We start from the raw sequence: 17,899 nt of genomic DNA on the forward strand, positions 1-17,899 counted from the left end.
CTCCACTTTCAAAGGAAAAGAGCAGTCAGTCGGCCAAACATCAAAGTGTTCAAAAACAAAGAAAAAAATAAAAACAAAACAACCCATGCTTCATTAGTGCTCTCCCTCAAAATGTCAGTCTTCCAGACTTGTCAAATTTGCATTCAAGAGTTGATAAGATAGGGGGCTGGGGAGATGGCTCAGTGGTTAAGAGCACTGACTGCTCTTCCAGAGGTCCTGGGGAGATGGCTCAGTGGTTAAGAGCACTGACTGCTCTTCCAGAGGTCCTGAGTTCAATTCCCAGCAACCACATGGTGGCTCACAAACATCTGTAACGGCATCTTGATTCTCTCTTCTGGTATACATGAAAATGTATATATGATATGAAAATATGATATATATATATAATTTGGTAAGAGCAAAATCAAATTTACAATTTATTCATTCATAATTGATAATTCCAAAGATTGTTCTGAAACTTGCCTTTGAAACCTCCACAAAAAAAGTTGTTCTAAGAAAATAACAATTATTAAAATAGGTAGACATTTACTTAAGTAATATAAACCCTCAAGCAACTAGAAAACACTGCTATCAAAAACTATTGTAGGGACAGGAGGATGGCTCAGTGGGCCAAGGTGCTTGTTATCCAGGCAAGAGAACCCGGAGTTCCAAGTTCCATCAGCCAAACCTAGAATTTGCAATGAGCCACTTCCTGCTTAGCCTGCAGACAAGGTGAGCTCTTATAGACTGCCCCGAGTCCCAGCTATAATTCTTTTTTACTCGCTCCCTTAACTCAGGTTAACGTAGTTGTCACTTCTCTTCTAGGGTCCATACAATTTCTAGAATAATTTGTATAGGGCCAGCTGAATCGCCTACTTCCTGCCATGCTTCCTCTCAATCGTTTTTTGCTCACCGAAACCTCTTAAATAGCTGGCGGTGGGAGTGCATGCCTTTAATCCCAGCTCCATATGTAGAGGAAGGGAGAGCGTAATCAGAGCAGAAACAGTCTTCAAAACAAAGCTCTGAAATCATGATTCTCCTACTAAAGGTGGTAGTGTGAAAATATTCTAATTTCCTAAGTCCATGTAAGTTCTTGCGCTCTTTGAAACAAGTCATTTTTGGACAGTGCTTTTTGGATTCACATTATAGACTTACACCTATAAAGTCACGAAGGCGCCCCAGGCGTGTTCTTCAGTGAATCACTTATTTTAATTCTATAAACTGTTCATTTAGGTACAGGCCATAAGCATGCTTTGGAATCATCCATTCGTGAACTGCGGCTGGCAGGGTAATTTGGACAGCTCGCCCTGCTTACCACACCACAGGCTGAAATACTTGTCAAACCCAAAGAAAGGCCATTTGAAAAATAAAAAGCTGCCCTCGCGCAGGATCTTTGACTGCGTTCTGGGAGTGGGAAGTGCCGCTCGGCTACTTCTCTAGCTACTTTCCCCGCAGCACAAAGGACCACGCGAACACCGACGGTCTGGGGGCGTTGGCGACTGAATTCCTGTGTGCACTTGGAGGCCCCGCGAAGGCTTCAGAGGTTTCAAGCCCTGAGCTCCCCGTTATCAGCGGGGGTCGAGATGGATGCGCTCCGTTGATGCTGACACCGATTCTATCGGACAGCCAGCCAGCGGGGGCGAAGCTGACTGCAGCACCGAGGCGCAGGGAGGGGATGGGGACCGTGGCCAGGGCCGGCCGGCGAGAGCCGGGGCGAGGCCCACTACCAGGCTAGCACGCCGAGGCCCCGCCCCCTCGGCCAGGGCCCGCCCCCGGGCCCGCCCCTTCCCGGGCTGCGCTCCTGCGCTCCCCGCCCGCGGGCGGAAGCGAGAGCGAGGCTGAACGCCTGACGTCAAGGCGACACCGCCAAACCTCGCCCAGAGTCAGGCGTGGAAAGCAGCCTGAGCGGCGGCGGCGACAGCGGCGGCAGCGGCAGAGACCGCCGTGGCGCCGGGAGCAGAGACCCGAAGGGAACGCGGGGCGACGGCGGCGACCCGGTGACAGCGCGAGAGGTTGGCGCGGAGTGCACGCGTGGCCGCGAGGCTGGCGGGGGGCCGGGCGCCGGCTGAGGGGAGCGGTGGGGTGCGGCGCGGGCCGGGCGGGGCAGCCGGGGGGCCCCCGCGGCGGCGAGGGTGGCCCGGGCGCGCGGCAGGTGGCTGCGGGGGGCCCCCGCGCCCCTCGCTCGCTTCGCCGGGCGTGCCGCCTCGGGGCGGCCGGGGAAGAACCGCCGCCGCGGCGGGGGAGCTGCGCGCTTTGCGGAAGGGGTCAAATGTCTGAAATATGGCGGAGGAAGTGAGCGCCCGAGGAACCCCCACCCGCCTGCCCGCCGCCCCGCAGCCTTCCCCGCCGCGCCCCGCTCCCCGCCTCGGCGCCTGCCGCGGGGTGGGTGGAAGTTCGAGCGGAAACCAGAAAGTTGTCCTCTGCGGACACCCGGGCTTCTCCCAGCCCGGGGCCGGGCGGAGCAGGGTTGCGAGGGGGGGACCACTCCCCGGCGCCCCGCGGGCTCGAGCCTGACAGGGAAAAAGTTTGCTCGGATCGGGGCTGGCTTGCTTCATTTGTTGCGGGAAGTGGCAGGAGGAAGGCAGCGGAGCGAGCCCCACCTAGTCTGGCAGCCGCCACCGTGCAGAGGGGAAAAAAAATGTTAAAGGGGCCTTTCCCTTCGTCAGCAAGAGGAAATCTCTTTTTCTCTTGCAGAGAGAAAAATCCAGGAAGTTTGTCCTCTTCTCCTTTTTTTCGCCATCTCGATGTGTCTGATTCTGAAACTGACTTATCAGCGCCGTGGATTTGGGAACTAGGCCCTCGGGATTTTCCTTGGGGCGCGGGGGGGTGGGGTGGGGGGATGCCTTTGGAAGAAACATCTTCGTTTCAGAGTTTTGAGCAGATGGGTTTGCTTTCCTTTCGCTTGCCCCCTCAATGCTTTATAAAGATATTTTGGCCCTGCAACTCCCGACTTGTGTGAATACAAGCACTTCTTTATTACAGTAATAGGAACTCAGATTTTTTTTTTTACTGAGTTGAAAGTTGACATTACAATGAAGGCTGGACTTTTAATATTTTAAAATCAATTGAGTCTCGTAGAATTGTTTGCTTTGCTGACCGTGTCTATTAATATATATACCGAGTGCCTCTAACTTGTAAATTCATTTTTCAGTTTTCTTTTGTATAATTAGAACGTTGTCGAGACTTGCCTAAAAGGAGTTTATCTTAGCAAGAAGTAACTTAATTGAATGGAGAAATTCTTTTAATTTAACGCTCTTACCATTCTTAAAACCTTATTTGAAGTCTGTGTATTAAGTCATAATAGAGTCATGGGGCTTTTTAAGGGCCGGAAAGGGACTCTTTAAATCATCTAGTCCCACCCTGTCGATTCCTGGAGGAGGAAACTAAGGCCTAAAATAGATAAGATAACCAGTTACCTGAGTCTGCTGATTTGTAAGACAGTAGTCTTACCATAAAGGACAATTCACAGGAAGAGATGTGAATTACATCTCGTAGAAATTATTGGTTCCATTTTACTCTCTTCTCCAAGAGCGCCTTAGTTAGCTAAATGGTATGGAATAACCACTTGGGTAGTATCTTGCCCTGGTTTTGGTTAGAGGAACTTAAAACTCTGGGGAGGAAATAATTTTGCTTAAAAGACACCGAGAAACCCGAATGACAATCTTGCTTGATATGATCCATCTCTGTAGTACATTATATTCCCTTGTACTTTCTTGTTTGACACAATAGTTCAGTGACCTTATCTGTGGAAGCTGCAAAGATTGGAAGGACATAGAGTTGTTTGGGTTGTGATGTGCCTAACAGCTGAAGGACCTGATGCTAAGCCGGCTTAATTTTTAGTCTGTGGTCTGGGGCACAGATGATGGACGTGTCTTTCTCCGTTTTCTGACTCTCTTACCACTGTTCTTTTCGTGGCTTGTATCACTTCCTGTCTTCTGTTTCTGTTGTGTTTGTTTATCTGTTCTACCAAATTGTAAGGTCCAAGGACGGAATAGATTTCTTCTTCAGCCTCAGATGACTAGCGTGTTGCTATTACATAGACACTCAGTGGATGGAAGTTAAGTAGAGTTAAAAGAAAACACCATGAGAATAGGAATTCTACTTTATTCTTTGTTCCTGGCATTTTACCTGGGCACATAGTGATGTTTGGGACTTAACTTCAGAGCCTAAAGAGAACAGTGTAATCGTTCAAAATAGAAATCACATTTTCTTTGGGAATCTCTCACTTTACAAGTTGATCATTTTATCATTGGTCATTTATAATGATTCCAGTATTTTCTTCTGACATATGCAGGGAAAGTGAGCCTTCTCACCGAAGAGCCTGTAAGGGCTGCCAAGTTGAAATAAAGAATCCTTTTTCTTTTTTTTTTTTAAGTGGTGCCAGGCTTGGTATTTTGCAGCTGTAATTCCAGCAGTTAAAAGATTGAAGCAGGAGGATTACCATAAATTCACTCTAGCCTGGGCTAATGAAACCCCGTCTATAAATGAACACATGAATAACTTGATCTATGTTTGTAAAGGCCTTTGAAGGACTCAATTCATATGCAGAGATTGGTAACATGTAACTGTACTTGCTGTTTGAAATGGGAAGTCTTAAGATTGGTATGGAAAGCCATGCCCAACTCTTTGCTTTCTGTTTAGGTACTTAATAGTTATGGAAGGAAATTAACCTGTGAAAACATAGAACTTAGCTGATCTTACATCCACCTCTCAATATAGTTATATTTGACAGTTTATAATGGAATGTCAAGGAGATCTCATTGATGTAGTCCCAGAAAATACATTTTAAGGGGTGGGTGTTGATCTTAAGTGTTTAGATTTAAATTGCTACTAGGTTAGTTTGGTGTTCATGCACTAAGTAGTCAAAGGCTATTTCTCTTTAGCAATGACATCAGGTGGTCACTAAAAGTCTGTAAAAACTCCTCTTTCTGACCAGGGGTTAATTTCAATTCCTTTAAAGACTATACTGGGAACAGTAATTACAAAGAATAGAGTAAAAGGCTGGAGATGGCTTGGGTTAAAAGTGCTTGTTCTTGTAGAGCGTTCCCAACACCTATGCCAGCTTCTTCACAACCGCATTTAAGTTTAGCTCCAGGGTTCCGCTAGCCTCTCTTCTGGCCTCCTCAGATACCCACAGGCAGGCATGTTCACTCACACACAGATAGACTCTAGTACAAATAATAAGAGAGAGACTAGAAGGAATTTATCCATTTATAGTAAAAGTTTGACTTGCTGCATAATCTATTGTCCTTTGTTTGAAACCACTTGACTGGATTTTAAAATTGATCCCTTTAGCAATAGATTGTGCAGTAAAATTTTATATTTTGTAAAAAGTCAGTCAGGGATTTTTTTTTTGTCACCTTAAAAATAGCACAATTTTAAAATTGTCCAAGAAAAAGATTTTACCTATTTTTCACACTTCATAAACACTGCTATGCTTACTCCTAATGCTCAAATTGAGGTACAGAGCAGCTGATTAAGTCCTAAAGCTTACAAAGAAAGAAATGAAAATTTAGGAGTAAGTTACAAGGCTTTAAAAGTATACTTAAATTTCCTAAAAAAAAAAAATTTGTAACAAGATTTCCATCTGGTTTTTATTATACAGAGTGGTAATATTCTGGAATATTGTACTTAAGATTGGTAATATTGGAGATGCTTGAATCAAAATATACTCATTTCTAGATTAGAGTATCTTTCTCTAACTACAGTCAGTTTGAATTCTTATATACTGAACTGGTTCCTAATTCTGGTTATTAGCTACTGTTTCATCTCCTTGTGCTACTTTATATCAGTGAGGCTGTTCAGTCAGGCTAGGTCAGGCCCTCCGGATAAACTTGCTGGATAAACTCTTCCAGGGTTGGGAATGACGTGAACTTGCCGTGCAGTTAGAAATGTTGGAGGAAGAGAGCAGCCGTTACAAACATTGCAGAGTTAAGGGGTTTTAAGTAGATCTAAATGTATGTCAGCAACTATTTAATTTTTTTCTCCTAGCTGTGTGTGGTGGTCTGTACCTGTAATCCCAGTATCTGGGGAGGCAAAGAAAGAGCACCCTTCTGTCAGCCTTTGCTGCACAGCAAGTTCCAGGCCAGCCTTGGCTATGTGAAACTGTCTCTGCATTTTTTTTCTTTGCTTAAACCATGCTTATTTTGAAAAAAAAAAAAGGGATTGATTGCTTCATTGGTAGGTTATCTCTCCCTCCTGTGGTTTTCCTCTTTGCCTTGTGTGATAGGAAAAAAAGATGAAAGCAGCGTTCTGTCCACTTAGCAGTTTCAAGTGGAGCTTGGGGGAGGAAGTTGAAAGTTGGACTAACTTTGGGCTCTAATTTGTCTTTTTGAAGTTTATCCTCATTCAAATGTAGTTTCCATACTCACCATGATGAGTATTTGCAATGTGAAGGACTCAAACATGGGGCTTTGCACTTGTTAGACAAAGCACTAATCACTGTAGTAAATTGGGGGACTTTCTAAGTTCTCATAATGAAACTAGAGGTTTCAGTTTTTAAAAAATTGTTACAAATGCAAACTAGTCACTTAGTAGTTTTAGACAGCAAATATCCTGTACATTCCATTCAGTACCTGTGTTTTAAGTTAGCTTGGTGTGCTAGTAGAACATTATATTAATACGTTAGGTTCAGATACGATCTATGATTTTTAGGTAATGAGTTAACTTCTCAGTAAGTAATACAGCTCTAGCATTCTGAAATCTTGACTTTTGTACTGTACAGATAAAGAGACAAGGACAATGTATGCTTCCCTGTTACTAGTTTTTAATTAATCTTAGACTTTCTCTAATTTGGAGACACTGCACAAACTCTTGGTATTTAGCTGAGTTTTCTGGCTTTACCCTTTTGTTAACATATTTGCAATACAGAAGGTAAGGAGAAAAGTGTCTCTATTCTCTCCACTGAACTTGTGCTTGGGGAAAACATGTTCTTTGCTCGCCGCTTTTCCTTGCTTTCCTTGGCAAGATGACATGGAGATGTTGGACTTGAGGATTAAGTCTTACTAGTAAATGTTTTTACAGATCAGACATATTCCTAATACTCATTCTCCGGAGCATCTGTTCTCCAGCATTGCTTAGTGTCCTTGAATAGCGTACAGCAGTGAACAGTGGCTTGTGAGGTATTTTGGAGCAGTGATGTGCTTTTGGGAAAAGGTCTTACTATATTGCCCAAGCTTGCCTCAAACCTGCCATTCTCCTACTTCAGCTTTGAATGGACTGACATAACATTTGTGTCTCCATCTTACTTGAGGGGTTTTAAATACGAATCATTTTGCTCATTGATTTTCAAAGTCTAATCCAAGGAATCCTGCAGGTAGTTTAGCCATTAGATTGTGATGATGGTGATAAGGAATCTAAGATACTTTTGCTCTTTTTTACTGTATTGACATTTATTTCTATGGTGCAAGACCAGTGGTGAGCACAACCTGTGACTCCTTGAAGTAAACTGGATTAGAACTGGATTATTCTTTACTGCCCTGCCTGTTTAAAAGAAAGAACAAAGTTCCAACTAAATGTTCTTGAAGTTGTTTGAAAAATGAAGTCTCTCCCTGTGTACAGGTCTTTTTAATATGACTCCAGAAAAAGTGATTTAAGTCTCAGGAGCTGAACTAGCCACTTGTTTTTAGGTTTGCTTTTATTTTGTGCACATGAGTATTTTGCCTGCGTGTTTGTGTATGGGTGCCTTGACAGACCAGAGAGGGCGTTGAGTCTTCTGTAACTGGAGTTGAAGTAGGTGATTGTGAGCCACCACCTGGGTGCTAGGAATTGAAGTGTCCTCTGCAGGAGCAGCAAGTGCTTTTGATTACTGAGTCATCTCCCCTGTTCCCTGAACTGCCCGTATGTACTAGTGCGTGTGCGTGTGTGTGTGTGTGTGTGTGTGTGTGTGTGTGTGTGTGTGTGTGAGAGAGAGAGAGAGAGACTGCCTTGAGTGCAGTGCCCATGGCTGCCGGAAGATGGCATTGGATTCCCTCTACTGGAGTCAGAACCTGTTGTGAGCTGCCATGAATGCTGGAGATGGAGCCCTGGTCCTCTGGGAGGCAGCCAGAGTTCTGGGCTGCTGAGGCATTATTCAAACCCCTGGCATTGCTGAAAGCAGCAAACATGCTTGTTGTCTCTGGGCAAGCAATAACAGTATCTACGGATAATTGTAAATAGCTCTTAAGTAAAAATTGGGGTTTGGCAAAGTTTTTCTTGATACTTGATAGCCTTAGTGTCGAGAGAAACATCTTTCTGTGAAACTGAGGAACATTTGAAAAATATTCACAATGAAATGAGCCATTACTGAAGATTTGGGTGAAATGGCCAGTACAAGATATAACACGAAGTCATCTTTGCTGGGACATTGTTTCAGAGTCCTTACTGATATGTAATTGGCTTAGTGGAGTTTCTTTGCAGTCTTCTCTGGGAAGTCTGTTACATCTTTGGTCACATAAATTTAGATAATTACTTCTTTAAACTTATTTCTGGTTTGGCTTGTCACTTACTTCTTTTGCCTCTGGCCTCAAACTCCTGAGGTCCTATGACCAGGCTACTTCACCATGAGTAGCTGTGGCTACTGACAGCTTCCACTGTTCTTAGGCATGAGGAATTTTAGTATATCTTTTTTTTTTTAAAGATTTATTTTATTATATATAAGTACACTGTGGCTGTCTTCAGACACACCAGAAGAGGGCATCAGATCTCATTACAGATGGTTGTGAGCCACCATGTGTATTTGAACTCAGGACCTCTGCAAGAGCAGTCAGTGCTCCTAACCACTGAGCCATCTCTCCAGCCCAAATATTTACTTTTATTTTTTTAGTGTACATTAGTGTTTTGCCTGCATGTGAGTGTGTGAGGGTGTCAAATCCCCTGGAACAGGAGTTAGAGACAGCTGTGAACTGCTATGTAGGTGCTGTAAATTGAACCCAGGTCCTCTGGAAGAGCAGCCAGTGCTCTTAACCGCTGAGCCATTTCTCCAATCCCTAAATTTTGGTATATCTACATTAAACCGACATTTTTAAAAGAGGCTTTCGGGACCGGCAGTATTTTTCCTTTTGAAAAACTGCTGTTTCTTTTCTGTGTTTGTGCTTAGGAACAGTTGTGGCAATCTTGTTAAACAGTGAGAAGTTTTAAAAGATTAGAGTAACCTAGATCTAGGTGTGTTAACTAGCTTCAGGTTGTGAAGGCAGCTAAGAAAGTAAGTTGTAGACACACTGTTGACTAGTAGTCCTAACTTCTAGTTCTGGGGTCAAACCCAAGAGTCTGAGGTATGAGGAATCCAAGATTTTCTGTCCCTTCAGCTCCTGTCTTAGAGTGGAAGGAGAAAAATGTCCGTGAATTGTAGCCAGTGCAATAGTAACTACCAAGTTGGGTCACCTAGGAAACTTACAGATAGAAAAAGACCCTACCCATAACCTCTTGGAATTCATTTAAACTACGAAGGAACAGATTGGCCTATTCTACAATACTTTTATAGAAAGTGGTATCTTTTTTTTTCCACATGACTAGCCTTGCCAAAGCAAGACTGGAAAAAAAGCATGGTTAAAGGCACCCAGCAAGGTAGTTCAGCAGTTAAAGGCCTGAGTAGGCTGCTTAGAACCCATGTGGTGGAGATAGCTGACTCCACAGGTTGTTCTCTGACTTCCCATGCACACACAATTTAAAATGTAGTTAAAGGTGCTCAGCTATTGGGATCTGGGATTGCTCTTGCAGAGGACCTGGGTTTGGTTCCTTGCAGCTGTCAACAACTCCAGCTTTAGGGGGTCTGATAATTTGACCTCTTCCTTGGGCACAATGCACTCACATGCACATACCTACCTACACACACATACATAATTAAAGATAAAAAATAAATTGGTTAAAAATCCAGACTTGTTTTACCTTTAGTAAAAGGCAGAAATGTGTGTGGTCTGAAGAGAAATCAGGCCATTGAACAGCACTCTTCAGAGGACAGTTAACGCTGGAGAACAGGATTGCAGGTTGATTTAGAAAAGGAATCGATGTTCAGTGCCTACTTCAGGGAGTAAGTACTAAAGAACTTGTGCCTACATGACCTCCCCAATGAGGAGGAGAGTTACCGAAACACTCTACTGCTTCTTGTAGTAAGTGCAGGTGCTGTAACAGTTCTGAGTTAGGGAACATCCAAAGTCGTCACAGGTTGGCACCATGTACTCTTTATGCAGTTCTGGTACTAGCTTAAAAACAAAGAAATGAACAAACATGATATTTATTCCATTTTAGCTATTTTTTTGCATTTGTGCTTTTTTTCTCCCTTTCAGTAAGCACTATCACTTGAGTCATCGGCTTTACTGGTGGTGGTGGTGGTGTTGAACTTTTGGAGCTAACAGGGGCTAGCCTTAAACTGAAAATCCTCCTGCATCAGTTTCCTGATGGCATTACAGGTGTGTACACCATGGCTAGCCTTTTGCAAGCTTTTAGTGACAAAAAACTTAAACCGTTTCTCTGGAGAGTGAAGAGTTCCTGTTCCTTGGCTGGATGTTTTGTTTTGGGATGGAGAGTTAAAGCTTTACTGACCTTGAGTTTCTGGCAGTCCTGCCTCTGCCTCCTGAGTCCTGACATTACAGGCAATGTCACCAGGACTACGTTTGTTCTTTATAAGAAAGTGATGGCCTTGGCAGTAGCTAAGAAAGTCAGAAGAACAGGAAGTGGGGCAGATGAGAGTGTGCTGAAGAGTTCTGGTTCAAAAGTACTGGGATGCTCTTTACTGCTGTGCTTCAAAAGAAATGGGAGGATTCACGAGGCTTGATGACCCACCCACCCCCAGGATCCTATTCGGAGGCAGCATTCCCTGCCTCCTTAAACGTCTGGTATTGAAGCTTTTGTCATTCATGATGAGTGGAGTTGACTTTTCTTTTCCTCCCCAACTGAACCTACTGTAATTGAACACTAGATGTTAACAGTAGGCATCCATTTTATTGTCCTTTATATTTGGCTCATTCCTTGGAGTATAAGGATAAGTCAGAAATTATATACTTAACTGGTTTTGGTTCTTAAAACTAGGTCTCCCTGTGTAACCAAAACCCAGGCCAATCTCTTTCATCCTCCTGCCTCTGAGCCCTCTGAATTGGCGTTACAGAAGTGCTAGGTATTTCTAGTAGTGGCTAAACTTTGGTTTCTGTCCTACAGTCTTTTGTTTTTATTGTTACAGTTTTGTGTTTGGGTGGATTTCATGTTTTGGTTGAGCTATATTCTATAGCCTTATTCTATATATAGCCCAGGCTGCCCTAGAACATACCTGTAACCTAGGCTGCTCTCCATTTTGAGGCAGTTTTTCTGCTGTGTGCAATCCGTAGTCTTGAGTGTTTGTGGTTTAGGTGTTGTCATTGATTTCAGTTCTCTCTCTGATGTCTTGACTCTTTAAGTGCTTACCTTCCTATGACTTTCATAGCTGAGGCCTTACGGGGTTTTCAGGGTTTTATGGTGCATTTTCTGTGCCAATCATATCTAATTTTCTTTTTGTTTTAATATTTATTTACATGTATGTGCCTGGGTGTATGTGTATGAACCATGTTCACATAGGTGCCCACAGATGTCAGAAGAGGTGGGCAGAGCCCTGGAGCTGAAATTATAGAAGTTGCTGGCCAACCGGTATGGGTGCTGGAACGTGGGTCCTTTGCTAGAGTGATACATGCTTTTAACTGCCTCCAGTTTAAAACTTCTGATTGGAAAAAAACGTACATAAAGAATTAAAGGCTTTGTCTTTATTGAGGATCATCATACTTGCACTGCTTTAAAAGTGTGTGTCTGATTTTATTTAACTATGTTAGTTTTGGTTCTGTTTTTTCCCAGAGATGGGGTTTCTCAGTTTGTAGTTGATTGGCCTGGAACTTTCTGTATAGACCAGGCTGTCTTAGAATTCAGACCTCCTCTATCCCTGGATTGTTGGTAGGCATTTTCATACTGAGACTTGGGGTGACTGTTCCCTAGTGCAGTGAGGATGACAAAGTACTGTGCATATGAAGCAAGAATGACCGCACTAAATGGGATGAATATAGCAGAAATAGACTCACATCAGTGCTGAGGGAAAAGTAAAAGCGGGGTTTGCCACCAAAGCAGATTTGAAGCCTGGTATATTTGGGATTGTTTAGAAATTTAGAATTAGTTTTGAGATGGATTAGAAAGTCTTTGTTAATAATATCTTTGAAAAAGATATTATTAGGATATGAAGAAGTATTTTCGAGCACCTTAAAAACAGTCTACTAGAAACTCAGGCTGCCTAGAGGCCAGTGATGGGTATCTTCCTCATTCCCTCTCAACCCTAAGTTCTCAGGAAGAGGCTTCACTGAAGCTAGGGCCTACACATTCTGCTAAACTGACTGGCCAGAAAGCCACAGGGATGCTCCTGTCTCCCTTGGGCGTTTATGAGACTGCTGCTAACCAGGCAGGTCCCTGTGCTCACTGCACAGTTTACTGGAACCGTTTCCCCAGCACTCCCAAGGACATTAAGCTGACACAGGATGCAAGGCACTGTGTGTCCGTGAATCTTCAGGGATCTGAGTATTGAACAGCCTCCTGATGCCATAGTTGACAAGAATCCATGTAACTTTCTAGAGATAATTAAGGCTTACCTGTGTATATTAGTGCCTGTCATTTGTGGGTTGTTGTTGTTGTTTAGTTTAAAATTGAAAGTTTTTAAGTCTTACTTATAAACTACCAGATGTCATTTATTTCCTTAGAAATATCAATAAGGCTTCTGAAGATTATAAAATCCATTTAAGTATAAATAAGAATTCAGTGTAGGGCTAGAATAAGAATGTTGTAAGATAATACAAACACAATTTCTGTTTAAAAACCTATAATGGAGAGATGGCAAGACAGTCCCCAGGAAGAATCCATGTGCTGGAAGGAGAGACTCAAATCCCTGATGTTGTCCTGTCTTCCATGTGCAAACATTGCTGCATATGCTCCTGTGTATGTGTGCTTGTATGTATGCATGCATGAATATACATGTAATAAAAGAATTTTTCTTAAATCCTTCATGTGGGGCTGGTGAAATGACTTGGTAGGTGAGAATACTTGTTGCTCTTGTAGAGGACCCAGGTTCAACTCCCAGCACCCACACAGTGGTTCAAAACCATTGCTAGATAATTCCAGGACATCTGACACCCACCCTTCTCTGACACCCTTGAGCACCAGGCATGCAGGTGGTACAATATGTTATTGTGGCAGACACTTGTGGCCATAAAATAAAAGATTGTAGTTTTTAAATCCCTGTCAGAACCACCATGTATAGGGACTTGAAATAAATAGTTGAAGTGTATACTTTAAAACTCAAAATTGTTAACAGGAAGTATCTGTCCACATTTCCTGTTGCCTCTGTGCTCTGTTGATTGTAACAGACTACGATCCAGACTTTTCACTTGATATATATGCTAATGTTAAAAAAAATGGTAACCTGTATCTATGGGATTTGGAGGTGAATAGATTTAGTAGGAAATGAATTAAAGAAAGCTTTTAAAAGATTCATCTACTTTTATTTTATGTGTATATGCCTACCTATGTATGTGCACAATGTATGTGCCTGATGCCCTCAGACACCAGAAGAGAAGGAACCAGAGTCCCTGGAAATCGAGTTAGAGATGGTTGTAAGCTACCTTGTTGGGTGCTGGGAGATGAACCCCATCTTCCAAGTATAGCAAGAGCTCTTCACTGAGCTAGTTCTCCATCCCCCAAACTGCATTTTGTTAACCTAGTGATTTTGAGGGAAATTAGGTGCTGCATGGTTAGGGAAACAGTTTATGCCCTCTTTCTTTTTCTAAGTGGCCTTTACTGAATATCAAAACCATCTTTGAATAAACCAAGAAATATAAAAGAACTGTTAAATTAATCAAGCCATTGTGGATAAGTGGCTAGCATAAGCTACCAATTAGATTGAAATATTGAATTAGTAAGAAATTATGAGCAATACTTTGCTTCCACTGCTTTTGTTTCATAGTTTTGTCTTTTGTACTTTCGACAGACAGATTTACTAGTGAATTAACATTAGGAACATCTTGGCCTTAGAGTTCCTTTTAGATTGCGTGTATATTTAATTGTGCGTATACGAGTCCCTAGCCTAAAACCAAGGCATTCTCTTGGCTTCTTGGTGAATTTGGGGGCAGTCATATTAGACATGTCATTTTGTCCTATTAAAAAAAATGTGTGGTGCTTATCCATTCACAGAAATGGGTGTGATTTGTTCAAAAGCCCCTACCCTAACTAAATCTGTTTCCTAGACCTTTGCTACAGTACTCCAACTAGATTTAGTACTTGCTTAAAATAGGTAAATGCACATTTTCTATCGGTGTCCTGGGGGTGTCTTTGTGGTTCACAAGTAGTTACTTATAATTCTGCAGTCTGTTTGGCAAACATGCACTTTTAATGGTTGCATTAGAGTATGGAAACCAAGGACAATATTGGTTGTCTTCTTCTCTCCCCACACCCATCAAACTAGTCCTTTGGCGATTTACCGCTGTCACCCATGGCTTACATAATGAGTGGTTATTTAAATTACTGAAGAATTACTTAGTCAAGTTTTCATCTTTTCTTTGCAAAAGTTTCAACCCTGCTGCTCTGTCCCTAACCCTAACCTACAGTAGACATTGCTAAGTAGGGGGAAACCTCTCCCCCCCCCCCCGCCCCCGAGTCTCTTGGGTTGGAACTGCTCTCCCACTGTTCTAATTACTAAAGTACATATAGACAGGCAGCTAACTAGTATCTTGAGTGGATGTTTTAGCTCAACACCAGTTTGCCTCCACTAAAGTAATACACAGACTCTTCCCTCATCTCGAGGGTCTAGCCTATAGGACATAGGTCTGGCAAGCTATGTAAAGGGCAGGATAGTAATTTAGACTTTGTTGACATCCTTATCAGGGTCATTCAGCTCTGCCATTTTAACCTGGTGACAACTAAAGATGATGTTCATTGAATGGGCATGGCTGTGTTCCAGTCAAGCTGTTTGCAAACACAGCCAGCAGCTACTGGAAATGCAGTTCAGTGACCGAATGCTTGGTTTGATTCCTAAGTATCTTTTCTGTTGGAGGCTTTGCATTAAGTTTTAATATATGGCAGTGAACATAACACATAGATCCTAGTCCATGGGATATTTAATTATCTTAACTTTAATTGTTAGAGTGCATTGGGACAAAACCCAAGACAGTGTATGCACTTCACAGCCTGGAGGAAATTTTATCCAGTGTTCATTCTTGTATGGACAGGGTCTCAATATGTGGCTGTCTACTGTCTGGAACTCAAAAAGATCCTCCTGCCTCTGTATTTGTGCATCACCATGGCTAGCCCAAAAAGTAGTTCTTAAGATGAGGTAGGGATGCCTACTGTTGTGTTCGAGACCTTAGGCAGACACTTTGGGTACTGTGTTCTGAAGCACTATAACTAACCGCAGCCTCAGTGTGCCTCAGCAATCAGATGCTGTGGTATCAGTTAACCATTAGCATCTAGGTAGGAAAATAGCCTAAATGTGTATGTCTGGTATCTATGTTCATTGCACACAGTAGGCACTTAATATCCAAATAATGCTGTTGAATAAAGTTGAAACACTAGCTTTCTTAAAGGTCCTTTGGTCAGTTTCTTCTGTATAGGTATATTGTTTGTGGTTTATTATTTCTGGCCCTTTTATTCTGATTTTCATTATTATAAAATGGGTTTTTGTTGCAAACCAGGGCTCATGTGTTTTAAAAGTAGGCCTTAATAAAAATGCATAATAATTTAGATATGTCGTTTTATTGCCTTACTATTCAATTACTTCTAGCTGCTGCTACTATTAGAATTTCTTTTGTTGATTTTTAAGTATCTTCCGTTTCTCAATGTAACACACTACCCTTCAGATTGTCTGGTGTGTTGCTCACTGAGTCAAGGCCCCTGAGAAGTTTTCAGAGCAGAGCTTTCCTGTCTTCCTGTAAGTAGCTGTGCTGCTTCTTTCCTCTTCTTGTGTGCCTGTGATGGTCAGGCTGCATTCTGCAAAGTTCTAATTCCATATTAGACTTCCTTTGATACCTTTGTGCCTTCCGGCCCTTGTATATTCTTTTCTAATTGGAAGGCTATAGTTTTTCTTGATGCTACCTTTCTTCTCTATAAATCAGTTCCTGATTTCTATTTGAAGTCATCATTGTGCTTCTCATAACACACGCTCCTCCCACCTTTGGCGGCACTACAGTTTGAACTCACCTAATGCTAGGTTATGGCAAGCACTGAGCCATCCATAGCCTTAGCCTGTTTTCTGTTTCTTGCTTTTTCCCAGTAAAGCTTCTTGAGAGCAAGTGTGCTCTGTTCTCCTTTATGATTAGGGAATGGAAGACAAAGCAAATGCCTATCAGAATTTATTTTATTCTGTGGCCACCTTTTTTACATGTCATTGTTAGAGGACTTTCTAAACACTGTAATACCAGTAGGTAGTGCTGAGTGGAGGGCACTGGGACACTGGCTTTTAAATGTCTAATGTGATATTTTGGCTTTACTACAAGGTGTTCTTATAAATTTTGGTTGGAAACTATATAGTTTATCAGATACTCAAAGTATGAAGCAGCCTGAATGTTCTCTCCATCTTTCTTTTCACAGCAGTTTAACTATTGGCAACAGACATATTTGGAGTGCAAATGTGTGCATAGAAAAATCTATGCCTTCTTATTCCTTAGGCTTGGCATTTATATGTGTTTCTGTTGTATAAATCATAGGATGCCAAAGTTAATTTTTCTATAATAGCTGATATATAACTTAGAGTAAATTGGCTACTGACCATTGCAGATAAAGTAAATTAGGGCTAGAGAGAGTTCAGCAGTTAGAAGCACTTACTGCTCTTGCAGGACCTGGGTTCGGTTCCCATAGCCCCCATGAAAACTCACAACTTTCTGTAACTTCCATTTCAGGGACCAGGAACTTAGGCAATATACATATAGCCATGCAAGCAAACATTCACATAAAATAAAATAAATTTTAAAAAATGAGACCAAATAGAACGTAACTGCCTTTATCCCACTGTAAGCACTAGAGTTATAGATGGTAGCCGCAGCCCCAGCCTTTGCACAGGTGCTGGGAGACAAACTCGGGGTGTCACACCTGACTGGCAAGTGCTTTACCCATAGTCTTCCCAGTGCTGCTTTTAGAGTTCCTTGGGTGTCTGAAGTTCAAGTACTATAAACAGCTGGGTAGATAGGATTTCTGGAACAAGCAGATTGACGTTTACCAAATGCTTACCATATTGCTCAGTCATTTAACATTTCGGGCAGTATGTTTCATTTGATCTTTAAAACTCTGAAGAAATTGTTTTTCCTATTTTCAGATAAGGAAATGACACATAGAGAAAGGTCAAATAATATGACAAAGGTCATGCCCAGTCCGGTCTTAACTTTTACTGTATTTTTCTAGTTTATCATAAAATTAACCCTCTTGTCTATAGCAAGTAGTAAATTAGTATCTATAATCCAGTTATCTAAACTATACTACACGGACAGCATGTCAAGTGCTTGCCTGTAGAGTTTACAACTGAGTAGAATAAGAAAAAAGGTTTGGGTTTGTTGTTTTGGGTTACTACCTGGTTTATGTGCTCACTCAGCTGAGACATCCGTAGTACAGTTAATACATTCAGGCACTGAATCAGTCAGGTACTGAGCTGGAAGGTGATGAGTGTGATAAAACTGGAAGACATGGGATCTTAAGTTGCAGGTCAGGTTTTGTTAGAACTATTAATACTAACCCATGAAAATGGTAGGAGAGACCTTTTCCCCATTTGAGGTATTAAGTCTGGTCGGAATGGACAGAATGCCATAAGCAGCTTCATGTTGGTTGGTGAGGCTGCATCACTGTAGCCCAGACTCACCATTCCCCCTGCCTCAGTCTCCCAAGGGCAGATGTTCTACTACACCTGGCTAAGAGTCTTGTTTTCAACAGGAATCTGGGCCTCTCTCTCTCTTTTTCTTAAAAG

General features: G+C 42.2%; 1 protein-coding gene across 1 annotated transcript in view; it reads left to right on the plus strand.

Annotated features, from left to right (window-relative positions):
• Positions 1-1,849: 1,849 nt before the first annotated feature.
• RAP1B (RAP1B, member of RAS oncogene family) overlaps positions 1,850-17,899 on the plus strand; it is a 28,955-nt gene continuing 12,905 nt past the window's right edge. Inside the window, exon 1 of the mRNA XM_080935896.1 lies at positions 1,850-1,991. The gene's annotated coding sequence lies outside the window, so the exon portion shown is untranslated. The remainder of the gene's footprint in view (positions 1,992-17,899) is intronic.

This window comes from Micromys minutus, assembly GCF_963924665.1.
Source record: "Micromys minutus genome assembly, chromosome: 22".
NCBI classification, from domain to species: Eukaryota; Metazoa; Chordata; class Mammalia; order Rodentia; family Muridae; genus Micromys; species Micromys minutus.